Below are 14,402 nucleotides of genomic sequence, written 5' to 3' on the forward strand. Positions count from 1 at the left end.
ATACTTTTGTCTTTTAACTATTGTACTGGAATGAGAAGTGATTTACTCACCGCTGTGTCGTAGTGCACTCATCTGTATATGTCTATGTATATGTCTATGTATTTACCTCTACCGACAAGGTTCATATTTTCTCATGCCATGGTGCACTCTTAAGTGTCCTTTTGTTTTATCTTGAAGGACAAAAGACATTAGTATTTTCTGTAAGGTAGTTCCACTGGTGATGAACCTCCTTAGCTTCTGTTTTTTGGGGGGAAAGTATTTATCTTTCCTTAATTTTTGAAGGACAATTTATAGTACTTTTGGTTGGAATGGTTTCTTTCCTTTGGACACTTTGAATATACCCTGCCACTCCCTTCTGACCTGCAACGTTTTTGCCAAAAAGTCTGCTGACTGTTTTATGGGAATCCCCTTGTACATGACGAGTCACGTTTCTCTTGCTTCTTTCAACATGGTCTCTTTATCGTTGACTTTTGACAATTGGATTATAATGTGTCTCAGTGTAGATTTCTTTGGGTTCCTCTTATGTGTTATCTTTTGGGCTTCTTAGATCTGGATGTTCATTTCTTTCCCCCAGAGAGAAATCTTAGCGAGTTTTCAGCCATTGTTTCCTTAAATAATCTTTCCGGCCCTTTCTTTCTTCCTTCTGGGATTCCTGTAATGCATACATTACTCATTTGAGGTTATCTTAAGAGTCTGTAAAGCTTGGGGAGCCTGGGTGGCTCCTGGGTGGCTCAGTTGGTTAAGCATCTAACTTCAGCTCACGTCATGATCTTGTGGTTTGTGAGTTCGAGCCCTGCATCAGGTTCTGTGCTGTCAGCATGTAGCCCGCTTCAGACCCTCTGTCCGCTTCTCTTCCTGTCCCTCCCCCACCTTGTGCATACATGCTCTCTCTCTCAAATAAAAAAAGTTATAAAAAAAAGAACAAAAAATGACAAGAATAAATCCCTAAGGCTTTATTAATACATACTCCTTTTCTTTTTTGCTTCTCTGATTGAATTATTTCCAATGACCTGTCTTTGAATTCACTGCTCCTTTCTTCGGCTTTATCTAATTAAAGCTGTACCCCTCGGGTGAATTTTCAGGTAAGTTACTGTGTCCTTCAGCTCCGTGATTTCTGTTTGGTATTTAAAAAAAATATTTTCTGTCTCTTTGTTAAAATTCTCACATTGTGCATATGCTATTATCTTGACCGTGGTGAATATATTTATGACAATTAGTCTGACTTCTCTGTCAGATAAATCATCTAACTCTGCCTCATTATGGTCAGATTCTGGAGGTTTATCTTGCTACTTTATGTGGAACATCTTTGCCTGATTCTTTATTTTCCTTGACTCTCTGTTGGTGTCTGTGCATTACACAAAGCAGGCAACTCTCCCAGTATTTACCGACTGGCCTCATACGGGTAGGAGACTTCACCAATCAGCCTAGCCAGATAATCTGGGGGTTTCTACCCATTCTTTCCCTGGACAGGGAGAAGCTTGCAGCTGTGGCTTTTGTCCAGTTGGTCTTGTTGAGCCGGGAGATGTTTACCAGTCCAAACCACCGACTCTGTTCCTGGGTAACTACACTATACCAGACCTGTCAGGGCTTCAAGACTGGAAGGTCAGATGCCTGTTCTTTGGGGACCCCTGGAGAAGTTGGTGCATTTAATGCACACATCAATTGTTTCTCTCCCCAGGAGGAAGCAGAGAGATGGGATGCTCTGTTTGCACACTCTGTGCTGAGCAGAGGAGTGGGTCTCTGGTATCTACCAGCCCAAACCATTACCTTTATTTTCCGTCAGGTGGCTAGACTTGCCAGAGTGGTATTCAAGACTGGAAAGACAAAAGCCAGTTCTCCAGGGACCCCCTCCCACCCCCGCCTTGAAAAAGTTGGGGCGCTGGATATGTGAGTCAACCCTCCCATGGAAGAAACTGGGAGCTAGGTGGTCTCCCTGATCCTGTGGCGCCGTGGGGGAGGGGGAGGCATTCTGGGAAGAGGATGTCTCAGATCTCCCTGCCTGTTTCAGTGATTGTGGTGTCGCTTCTTCCCGGGGTACAGTAGCCTTTCGGTTAGTTTTTGGATTTATCAGAAAGGCAGTTTGCCATGAATTATTGATGAGTCAGCTTGTCTGTGGGCAGAAAGATCCAGGGAAGGTTGCAGGACTTGCTATTCTGACTTGTTGATGACATCACTTGCCGCGTTTGTAGAATTTAAATGGTACCGTCCGACTCCTCCCTTGCTCAAGAAGACACATTAGCTCCACCTAGAAGGGGGCCGTTTCGGTGGGAATTCGTCATATCCACAAAGGAAGAATCTCCGACTGCCCCCCAGTGGACTGTTAGGGTCTTCCCAGGCACCCCCTGTTCCTGCCAATCCTGTTTTTGTCACCGATGCTCCAGACTCCAGGCACTAAAGTACAGGTAGAAGGGGAATCTGGGAGCTGGGCCTATTTTCATGAAGCGATACGTGAATTTTCGTCTCTAACGTGGTTGATTCTGATCAGATTCTTTTCAGAGGAGTAGTTTTTATAGCTTCTAAAGGCTTTAAAGGTTCGTATGCCAGTGGCACCCAGTCACTCAGTCATTAGTCATCTGGATATGCGATTTAGATGCTTCTCTAGTCACTAATGAGTAAGAAAGCAATGTGTATCAGTTAGCTATTGCTGCATAACAAACCTCCCCGAAACTCAGGGGCTTTTCACAATAAACTTTTATCATTGCGTAAGAATCTGCAAGTTGGCTGGTCATTCTTGCTGATTTGGACTAGGCTCAGCTCATTTTGTGTGGGTTCACGCAGGTGTCTGCATTCAGCTGGAGGCTCAGCTAGACAGTGGCTGGTCTGGGATGGCCTTGGCTGGGGTGAATAATCTATTTTACACGGTCTCTCATCTGTCAACTGGCTAGCCTGTGTTTGTTCATAGATCATGCAAGGTCCCAGGAGAAGGGGCTTTGTTATATAAGGCCTCTTGGCCCAGCCTGGTGAGGGGCACACTATGATTATCACCACATTTCATTGGCTAAATCAAATCTTCAAGCCCTCTCAGATGCAAGGAGGGGGCAGATGGGTTCCATCCCTTCATGGGAGGAGCCAAAAAGTTGCAGTGCAAAAGGTGTGCATGGCGATGGGTACAATGGGTGTTCAAGTCAGTGACTTAGAGCAGAGAGTTGTTTTCGTCACAGTAGTGTAGGACAAGAGTCAGGGCGTTAAGATCTCCAGGTATTACTCATGTAACAGAAGGACCCATGGAATAAGTACAGCCCCAGGGCTAATCCACCACTCGAGCACGTCTTGGTTGAGAGGCAGAAATATTGCCCTGGTTACAGAACCCACTGTCAGCAGCAGAGAGTGGGTTGAAACGCTATCCTAGGAGTTTACAATGAGTATGTGGTGTGTATGTGGACATGTGTATGAAGCATTTGAAATAAATCTCATGGGTGTGCCAGCTACGTATCACAGTAATTCTCTAGGGAGTGCTGCTGGCCCCCTTTTACAGGCGAGGAGACTGAGACTCACCAGGGAAGAAACTCGACCTGAGGTTACCATAGGTATGACGTGATGGGCCAAGATTCTAGCCCCCATCTTCTGAAGCCACATTGCACACACTCCTCCTGTTTTCTGGCTGCTCCCTCTGTTCCGAGTAGGTTTCTCATTAGTTCACTTGTGTGCCCTGGTGAGTCAACAGTGTGGGGTGAGGGCCAAAGCATCCTTGTCTTTGTGGGATTCTGGGACCCAGGGGAAGAAGATGCTGTCAGATTCAGCATCTGTAGGCGTATATTGAGCACCTACCGTGTGTGGAAAGTGGGTGTATCAGGTTCCTATTGCTGCCCTAACAAATTACCATCACCACTGACTTAAAGCAACACGAATTAATTTTCCAGTAGTTCTGGTCATCAGGCATCTGGAACGCGTCTCGCTGGGCTGGTATTAAAGCGTCAGCAAGGCTGCTGCCTTCCGGAGGCTCCAGGGGAGGATCTTGTTTCTTGCCTTTTGCAGCTTCTGTGAGTTGCCTGCATTCCTGGGCTTGTGGCTTCGTTCTCTTTTCAAAGCCAGCAGTGGCCGGTTGAGACCTCTCATGGTACATCACTCTGACTTCCCTGCTTCCCTCTGTACATTTTAGGATCCTCGTGATTACCTCGGGCCTGCCCGGATAATCCAGAAAAAATATCCCTAACCAGATGTCAGCCGATTACCAACCACAATTCCACCTGCTACATTAATTACTCTTTGCCTCGTAAGGCGACATTCATAGATTCCAGCAGGTAGGATGTGGGCATCTTTGGGGAGCCATTATTCTGCCCACCATTGACAGATTGTGCTACATTGGGGAACACAAATGAATTAGAGCCTGTACTGTCCAGAAGCCTGTAGTCTGGTGTGTGTGTGTGTGTGTGTGTGTGTGTGTGTGTGTTCGTTCACGGTTAGGTGGGAGGTGAAAAGGGGCATAGCAGTGTTGAGTCTAGGAGTTAGAGGCAGTGAAAAGAGGGAGACTGCCTTGGATCTGGGGGTTACAGGGATAGAGGAAGGCAGCGTGGAGGAGGCAGTCCATGAACATGGTCTTGAAGGATGGCTATGCTTTCAAAGAGTAAAGTTAGTTGGGAGAACATCCCAGACAAAGGGATTGGTCCAGACACCCAGCTACTACCAACAGGATGAGGGTCGAGTGTATGTCACAGTCCCCAGCTCAGCTGCCCTTGGGACGGCACTCACAGGAATGAGGGGAGCCTCCTTCTGGTGGTTGGTGCCTTTGTTTTCTGGAGGCATCTGTCCCAGCCGGGGCGGGCGGCCACCACCCAGCTCCAGCACATTGTCGCCCCTGGAGGAAACTGTCAAGGGTGGCCAGATCGTTGCTCTTCTGAAGAAGCCAGGAATCTGGGTTTTTATGTGAAGTGTTTGGATCTTACAATTGAATGTCTAATTCAGTTTTTTAAAAATGAAAACACCGAGGGGCGCCTGGGCGGCTCAGTCGGTTGAGCGTCCGACTTCGGCTCAGGTCACGATCTCGCGGTCTGTGAGATCTGCTCGTGCTCTGTCTCTCTCTGTCTCAAAAATAAATAAAAACATTTTAAAAAATTAAAAAAAAAATAAAACCACTGAATAGTCCAAAGAGAAGTCAGAGGGTTTCCATGTGTGTCCTCTGAGGTGAGGCACAGAGAGGTTGAGTTATTTGCACAAGGCCACACAGTTGTGAAGTGACAAGGCCGGTACAGCCAGTGGTCCCTGGGTTCTTGCTACCGAGGTCCAAATTACACGAGCGGAGCTAAGCATCCTCTGGAGAGCTGGAAGGACAGCTGGCATGGGCCACAGGAAGTGTCCAACCCAGAATGGCCACTGATCAGAGAGGCAGCAATGCAGGAACACGGGTGCAAGAGGATGAGATTCCTCTCAATCCTGAGATGCTGTCATGCCAGGAAGATTCGGGGCATGCCCCGTGGCTTCCCAGGAGGGTCTGCACCTTTCCGCAGCAGGGGATCCGGTGCACGGATTCCGGACTTTATGTATTCATGTTGTTTCTCTGAAAGGTGGGGGGCGGGGAGGGAGGAAAGAAGGAAGAGAATGAAGAAAGAAAGAAACTAAAATTCCCTCTTTTGTGTATGCCGAAAGAAAAGGCATTTGGCTCACAAAAAGGGAATGAATAATTAAGACCATTATTGATATGAACGTTCATTGGAAACTCCGTTATTGTTTTCAAGAATGGAGCGATAGAAATGACTCCTTTATCATCATCTCTGATAGAATACAAATTTTATCCCATCTTGTACCCCAATTACAGATCATAATGACTTAGCCTTCTCAGAGAGGTTTTTTTAAAAATTTTTTTTCTTTAATTTACATTTCCACCCTCTTGAGCTGAATAACTGTCTGTGCAATGGTAGAATTGCAACAGAAATTCCTGTCTGATGGGAACTGCTGTAGAAAAGCCAGGAGCAGGCTTTTCTAGCAAAAGCCCCATGTGTTTGCAAATCCATCTTGCTAAGTGCTATGTGGTGATTAAGCTCTATACCCTCAAGTAGGACAGGTCCGAGTTCATTTCATTTGACAGATACTTGTTGATAAAGTAACCTTACTTTACTTAGTCCCAGTGTGCCCAGAGCTGCACTGTTTTTCCAGTGTCCCCTCAATGCAGTGTCCCTTTTTATTATCGTGAGTGTTCTGCTTCTAACACTAAAAAGCACATGGCCAAAAAAAAAAAAAAAATTAAAAACAAAAAAAAAAGAGAAAGATCAGTCGGGCCAGCATCCGACTTCGGCTCAGGTCATGATCTCACGGTTCATGGGTTCGAGCCCCACATCCGGCTCTGTGCTGACAGCTCAGAGCCTGGATGGAGCCTGCTTCGGATTCTGTGTCTCCCTCTCTTTCTGCCCCTCCCCTGCTCCCGCTGTCTCTCTCTGTCTCTCAAAATTAAATAAATGCAAAAAAAAAAAAATTAAAAAAAAAATAAAAAGCACATTGGCCGTGTTAATGCTGGAGTTCCTGCTGTGCCACAGACAGTATCTAAGCCCAGAGGGAAGGGGTAGACAGGGCAGACGCATCCCTGCCCTCTGCCAGTATAGTCGCCCCACCGCTTTGCATGACTCTGGGCAAGTTACTGAAAGTCACCGTGACTCAGTTTTCTCACCTGTAGAACACAGCTGGTTGTATTTAACTTGCGAGGTTGTCATGAGAATTAGATGATCCATTCCGTGCAAAACTCGTAGCAGAGTCCCTGGCACAGAGAGAGCGAGCTGGAAACATGTTAGTTGTTGTTGTCATTCAGTACCTGTCTTGGATGGAGGGGACTGTGCCTGATCCAATGTGTGGAGGAGAGGAGGGAACACAAAGACGTTCTGTCAGCCAGTGAAGGAGAAAGGAATATGCACCAAAAATGACAGAATCCAAAGGCATTAAGACCTTTTTTTAATGTTTATTTATTTTTTGAGAGAGAGAGAGAGAGAGAGAGAGACAGAACCCGAAGCAGGCTCCAGGCACCGAGCTGTCAGCACAGAGCCTGACATGGGGCTTGAACCCACAAACTGGGAGATCATGACCTGAGCCGAAGTCGGACGCTCAACCGACTGAGCCACCCAGGCGCCCCTCCAAAGGCATTAGAAAACATTTACTCATTTGTTTAGCAAACAATTTACATGGTTTCTACCAAATCCAGGCTTTGAACTGGGTTCTGGGGACTCATTCGTGAACAAGAAGCAGTCCCTCGTTAACATGGCCTGACTGTGCTATGATGTAGCTGAGGCCCCCATGCAGTCTCTGCTTTAGTCAGACAAGTTAGGGGATGTGTTGAATCGTATCCTCTCGAAATCCAAATGCTGAAGTCCTCACCTCCAAGGCCTCAGACTGTGACCTTGTTTGGAGATAGGGTCTTTACATAGGGTTAAAGAATAGGGTTAAAGCGGGATCGGCAGCGTGAGCCCTAATCTGATACGTCTGTGCCCTCACGAACAAGGGAAGTTTGGGCACAGACACGTACACAAGGGGAACCCCATGCGGAGATGAAGGCAGGGATTGGGGGGATGCTTCTACAATCCCCCAAAACACCAAAGATCACCAGCCACCTGCAGAAGTTGGGAGAGAAATTTGGGACAGATTCCCCACCCCCACCCCCAGCCCCAGCCCCAGCCCCCACAGCCTTAGAAGGAGTGCATTCTGGGGCGCCTGGGTGGCTCAGTCGGTTGAGTGTCCGACTCTTGGTTTCGGCTCAGGACATGATCTCATGGTTCATGGGTTCGAGCCCTGCACTGGGTTCTGCTCTGATGGTGTGGACCCTGCTTGAGATTCTCTCTCTCCCTGTCTCCCTGCCCCTCCCACGTCTCTCTCTCTCTCTCTCTTTCTCTCTCAAATAAATTTTTTAAAAAAGAGAAGGAACTCATTCTGCAACACATTGATCTCAGATTTGAGAGAGTAAAGTTCTGTTGTCTGAGCCCCCCAGTCTGCGGTACTTTGCTGCCCCAGGGCACTGACACACCCTCCCAGCGGACCCAGTGTCCAGGCAGGTGTTGCCGGAGGAGCCAGGAGCGTCTTCGGTGACGGGACCTACGACCTGCCACTTGGCTAGCATTCCTGTGGAGCTAGTCCGCTCTCAGAGCTGGAGTCCGGCCCGGTCCCTTGACTTGACTCCAAATCAGTGTTCCAGCGTGACGAACGCAGAAATCAGGCTCCAGACGTGTGTTCTGAAGGAAGAAGATGTAAATGGCTTTCCACAGGCAAGTGATACCACGGGAACAGCTGCGGGAGGAAGCAAAATTGGCTTCAAGCGAACCGCAGAGTTGGAGTTCTCGGAAATACACCTGCTCTGTCCTAATAAGCCTTCGCCATTTTGGGCTTCTGTTCCCTGTCCTTTATCTTTTCCGGCATCATCTGGGGTTGGCTGTGGTTCCACCGACTGGCTGACTGCTGTGACCAACTCGCAGAAGGGGAGATAGATGCTCAAGGGTGTACCACTCTCTCTCTAGACCTGTGTGAAAACTGTGACGCCTAAGAGATGACCAGATACAGCCGAGCCCGGACATTCCCAAGGGGTCTGTCTAGGGTCCTTCATGAACTTGAGGGCTCAGGAGCAAGGTCGCTCTTTTGCTATTGATTTTTTTTTTTTTTTTTTTTTTTGGTGAAGTGTGTCAAACACAGGTATGGAAATAGTATAATGCACACCAGTGTCTCCTTCCCCAGTGTAACAAGCGAAACGTGGTAGGCACGTTTGAAGCCCCTCGCCTGTCACACTGGGCAGCTCCTCACCTGCCCCAGAGATGACCGCACACATTTCCATGGGGGTTGGTATAATTCGCCTAAGGTTATGTAACCCAAAGCAATGTATCCTATTTTTAAACTCCACCCAAATCAAGTCAGATCCCTCTGCATCTTGCTTTCCTTACTTCCCATTATGCTTTATGTTTATTCATATGATGCAGTTCACTTATTTTAACTGCTTTACAAGAGTGTTGCCTGCGATTATGCTACAATTTATTGACTCATCCCCTTATTGATGGGAGATGCGAGCATTCTTCCTTGGGTTTCCTTGTGCGCACCCGTGGGAGTTTCTGAAAGACACATTCCACAGGATACGCACTGAAGAATTCTAGGATTGCTGGGTCGTAGGGTTTGCCATCTTGGAATTTTTAAGGTATTAACAGATCATTCTCCTGAAGGGTCATGGGCACTCCCACCCACAAGTCTTGAGAGTCGCCTACACCTGTCAACACTTGGTATTATCAAACCCTAAATTTTTGCCGGTATGGTGAATTTTTTTAAATGGCATGTTCTGATGCTAGTGAGGTTGAATCTGTTTTGAGATATTTACTGTTTCTTCAGATACCCAAAATGAGTAAGTACATTGTCTATTCATACCCTTTGCCCGTTTTTCCCCCAATAGGTTGAATTGTTGCATTGCATCAGTAATAGAGGGCATTCTTTAAATTTTTTTTTTTAACGTTTTATTTATTTTTGAGACAGAGACAGAGCATGAACAGGGGAGGGGCAGAGAGAGAGGGAGACACAGAACTGGAAGCAGGCTCCAGGCTCTGAGCCGTCAGCCCAGAGCCCGACGCGGGGCTCGAACTCACGGACCGTGAGATCGTGACCTGAGCTGAAGTCGGCGCCCAACCAACTGAGCCACCCAGGCGCCCCGAGGGCATTCTTGTCTAATTCCTGACTTCAGTGGAAGTGCTTCTAAAGATTTCACAGTAAGAATGATGTGTATTGTAGACGTTTGATCTTAAGTATGGCTGGGTTAAAGAAGTTCACTATATTCTGAGTTTGCTAGGACTTCCATAAAGCTCTATGAATGGGTGCTAATTTTAACTTTTTAAGATACGTTGGGGCACCCGGGTAGCTCAGTTGGTTGAGCATCTGACTTTGGCTCAGGTCATGATCTCACAGTTTGTGAGTTCGAGCCTTGCATCGAGCTCTGTGCGGACAGCTCAGAGCCTGGAGCCCGCTTCCGATTCTGTGTCTCCCTCGCTCTCTGCCCCTCCCCCGCTCTCTCGCGCTCTCTCTCTCTCTCTCTCTCTCTCTCTCTCTCTCAAAAATAAACAAACATTAAAAAATTAAAAACAAAGAAAATTTGTTTACTTATAGTAATTGCTACACCCAATGTGGGGCTAGAACTCATGACCCTGAGATTGAGAGTTACATGCTCTTCTGACTGAGCCAGAAAGGGCCCCTAAGGTTCACTTTTTAATTGGAATGTGAGACCTGCAAAAGTGCACAAGGCCTAAGTGGAACGCTTGATACGTCTTCAGAAAGTGAACACACCCATGTGATCAACAGCCCATTAAGAGTAGAATATCAACAGTAGCCCTTAGGACCCCTTCACGCCTCTACCATGGGTCTGCCCCTTGAAGAGAATCCTTATTATGAATTATAAAGCTACAGCTTAGTTTCTCCTGTTTCCGAACCTTATGTGCATAGACTCAAGAAAGAAGTTATTTTGTGTCTGACGTCATTTCCTCAACATTGTTGGTAATTTTCATTCATTGGGCTTCATGTAGCTGTAGTTTATTTTCATTGTTGCCATGTTCCATTGTGTGGCTGTCCTACTTTATATCTTTCTATTCTGACTTGATGCACATATGATAATAAGATAATACACATAAGATAATGACAGCGGTCATTGCCTGTCAGTTTTGATTTGGGCTGTTCTGGTACGTGTTCAATGACATTTCATTGCAGATTGAATTTACATCTTCTGTCATTCGCGATACGATTTTCTCATCTTTTTTATGAGTATTTTTTTCTAGAGAGCCTTTTGCAAAATACCTATTCAAGTCTCTTTGCCAATTTTTTTTTTTATTGAATTTGTCTCTTGCTGACCAATAGGTCATATACTCTGTATACTCTGGATATAAGGCTCTACCACGGAGGTTTTAGCGCTCTTACAGAAATAACTTCCCCATTCTATATTGTGTATTTTACCTCTTAATGGCATCTTTTGATGAATGGACACTCTTGAATTTAATCTAATTTATTAGTTTTTTTTTATGGCTAGTGCATAAGAAATCTTTGCTTACTGTAAGGTCATGAAGATATTTCAGATGGCAAAGGCTATTGACCATTGATATCCTTTGTCCTTTTTTTCTAGTAGATTGAATTATTACATCAGGGATAGAGGACATTTTTGTTTTGTTCCAGACCTCAGTGGAAATACTTCTTAAGTTTTAATATTACAATTTATGTTGTTTAAAGTTTTTAAGTTTATTTTTGAGTGAGAGAGAGAGGATGGGGGGGGTAGGGAGAGGGACAAAGTTTTTAAAAGTTTATTTTTGAGACAGAGAGAGAGAGAGAGAGGATGAGGGGGGAGTAGAGAGAGGGACACAGTTTTTAACTTTTTTTTTTCAACGTTTTTTATTTATTTTTGGGACAGAGAGAGACAGAGCATGAACGGGGGAGGGGCAGAGAGAGAGAGGGAGACACAGAATCTGAAACAGGCTCCAGGCTCTGAGCTATCAGCCCGACGCGGGGCTCGAACTCACAGACCGCGAGATCGTGACCTGGCTGAAGTCGGACGCTTAACCGACTGCGCCACCCAGGCGCCCCGAGGGACAAAGTTTTTAAAAGTTTATTTATTTTTGAGACAGAGAGAGAGAGAGAGAGGATGGGGGGGGGGTAGAGAGAGGGAGAGAGAGATAGAATCCCTAGCAGACTCTGTGTGTCAGCTGTCAGTGCAGAGCCTGACATGGGGCTCAAACCCACCAACTGTGAGATCATGACCTGCGTCAAAATCAAGAGTTGGACGCTTAATCTGCTGAGCTGCTCAGCCCCCCTAAAGTGTTTTATTGTTAACCTGTGATCACATTAAGGAAATTTAGTATAGTCCCAGTTTTCCTCTAGAAAATGTATGGTCTTACCATTTATGCTCAGATCTACAAGCTACTTGGAACGAATTTTTGCATAAAGTGGAAGATAGAGATCTTTACCACACTTAATAAAATTAACAGTCAGTACTTAATATCATTCAGTCCATATTCAGATTTCCTCCATTGCCTAAAAATATGGCTTTTGTAGATTGTTTGTTGAAATCAGGATCCAAACAAAGCTCCTCTTAAAAAATTACTTTTTCATGCTATTTACTCTTTGAAGGCGGTGAGTTGTCCTGAAAAATGTTTCGTGTATCAGGTTTTATTATTGCTTCATTGTGGTGTCATCTAATTTGTCATTTAATTCGTTCCCCCTAATAGGTCCCAAGTTAGATAGGAAGGGTGGATTAGGTATAACTCTCATAATTTCTGGCATGGATTTTTCACCGGTGGTGCTATGCCCCGTATCCAGTTTGGAGTTATGTCGTGTTTAGTGATGCTGAGCTTCGTAGGTGGGTTGGGTAGTGACAGTCTTATCCCTTCCTTGTGAAAGTCCTTATTAACTGTCTGCCTGGTAATTTTACCACCTGTCCATGACCATTGCCGGAGTCAACTATTGACTGACGAATTGCGAAATTGTCAATTTTAGGGGCGCCTGGGTGGCTCAGTCGGTTGAGCATCCGACTTCGGCTCAGGTCATGATCTCACAGCTCATGGGTTCAAGCCCTGTGTCGGGCTGTGTGCTGAGAGCTGGGAGCCTGGAGCCTGCTTCGGATTCTGTGTCTCCCTCTCTCTCTGCCCCTCCCCTGCTCATGCTCCCTCCCTCCCTCTCTCTTTCTCTCTCTCAAAAATAAATAAACGTTAAAAAAAATGTAAATTTTAATTTGACCACTCCTTCTGTATTTAGTAAGTGAAAGAACTTTCCTTCATTCTCTTTGATACTTGGTTACTCTGAAGTAACATTCATATTAGATGGCAGACGAAATGTGTAACTCCTTCCCTCTAGCAAATCTCAGAAGAGTTGGTGTCTTTGCAAGTTTCAGTGTTGTCCTTCCCGTGAGTTTTTTTTCTCTCTCTCCATTTTTATTGAGGCTCATTATGAACTCACTGCTTTTCATATATGCATGGACAAAATGCATGGGCCTTTTGTTCATCGCAGTCTTATTTTTTATGGCTTTTTTTATCGAAGCATAATCTACACCTGGGTGGTTGCGTGAACCATTCATGTACAGCTCAAGGTGTCTTCACAAGGTCAACATACCTGTATGACACTGTTCATGTCCAGAAATACAAAATGGGAAGGCATCCTGTGTTCATGGGTTAGCAGGCTTAATGGTACTGAAATGTCCGTACTGTCCAAAGCAACCTACAGATTCGTTGTTATCCCTGTCAAGATCCCAAAGACATTTTGTACAGAAATAGAAAAACAATTCCAAAATTCATGTGGAACCACAAAAAGCCACAGATAGCCAAATCAGTCTTCTCAAGAACAAAGCTGGAGACATACTTTTTTTTTTAATTAAAAAAATTTTTAATGTAATTTATTGTCAAATTGGTTTCCATACAACACCCAGTGCTTATCCCCCCAAGTGCCCTCCTCAATGCCCATCAGCCATTTAGCCCCTCCCCTCCCCAGCTCCCCTCCAATAACCCTCAGTTCTCTATATTTAAGAGTTTCTTATGGTTTGCCTCTCTCTCTGTATTTATCTTATTTTTCCTTTCCTTCCCCTGTGTTCATCTATTGTGTTTCTTAAATTCCACATATGGGTGAAATCATACGATATTTGTCCTTCTCTGACTTATTTCACTTAGCATAATACCTTCCGGTTCCATCCACGTTGTTGCAAGTGGCAAGATTGTATTCTTTTTGATTGCTGAGTAGTAATCCATCGCACACAAACACACGCGCACACACACACACACACACACACACACACACACACCCACCCACCCACATCTTCTTCACTCATTCGTTCGTCGATGGACGTCTGGGCTCCTTCCATAATTTGCTCTTGTCGATAGTGTTGTTTTAAACACTTTGAATTTTTTTATCCTCTGGATAAATACCTAGTCGTGCAATTGCTGGGCGGTAGAGTAGTTCTATTTTTAAATTTTTGGTTTAAAAATGTTATAAAGCAACAGATCGAAATAGGATGTTGATTTTCAGAGTTCTGGTCTTTCACCTCTTCGGTTAGGTTTATTTCTAGATATCTTACTGTTTTTCGTGCTGTTTTAAATAGGATTGATTGCTTAATTTCCCTTTCTGCTGCTTCTTTGTTGGTGTATGGAAATGCAACAGATTTCTGTACGTTGACTTTGTATCCTGCAACTTCACAGAACTCATTTATCCATTCTAGCAGTTTTTTTTTTCCTTTGGTGGAATCTTTCGGGTCTTCTATGTATCGTATCGTGTCATGTGCAAATAGTGAAAGTTTTACTCCTTCCTTGCCGACTGGAAATGTCTTTATTTCTTTTTTGTTGTCTGATTGCTTTCAGTACTGTGTTAAATAACAGTGGTGAGGGAGGCATCACTGCCTTGTTGCTGGTCGTAGAGGAAGAGCTCTCAGTGTTCCCCCATTTAGGATGATATTAACTGTGGTTTTCTCATATATGGCTTCCATTATGTTGAGGTGTGTTCCC

General features: G+C 45.1%; 1 protein-coding gene across 12 annotated transcripts in view; it reads left to right on the plus strand.

Moving 5' to 3' along the window:
• Window positions 1–14,402, plus strand: part of STK32B (serine/threonine kinase 32B) — a 404,839-nt gene that overhangs the window by 48,098 nt on the left and 342,339 nt on the right. The window contains exon 1 of one of the 12 annotated variants that reach the window (XM_042936923.1): window positions 1,494–1,558. The exons of 10 other annotated variants lie outside the window; for them this stretch is intronic. The gene's annotated coding sequence lies outside the window, so the exon portion shown is untranslated. Of the gene's footprint in view, window positions 1–1,493; window positions 1,559–9,631; window positions 9,651–14,402 lie in introns of those variants that run through there. One more of the 12 variants, XM_042936920.1, reaches the window with a different exon arrangement.

This window comes from Panthera leo, chromosome B1, assembly GCF_018350215.1.
Source record: "Panthera leo isolate Ple1 chromosome B1, P.leo_Ple1_pat1.1, whole genome shotgun sequence".
NCBI classification, from domain to species: domain Eukaryota; kingdom Metazoa; phylum Chordata; class Mammalia; order Carnivora; family Felidae; genus Panthera; species Panthera leo.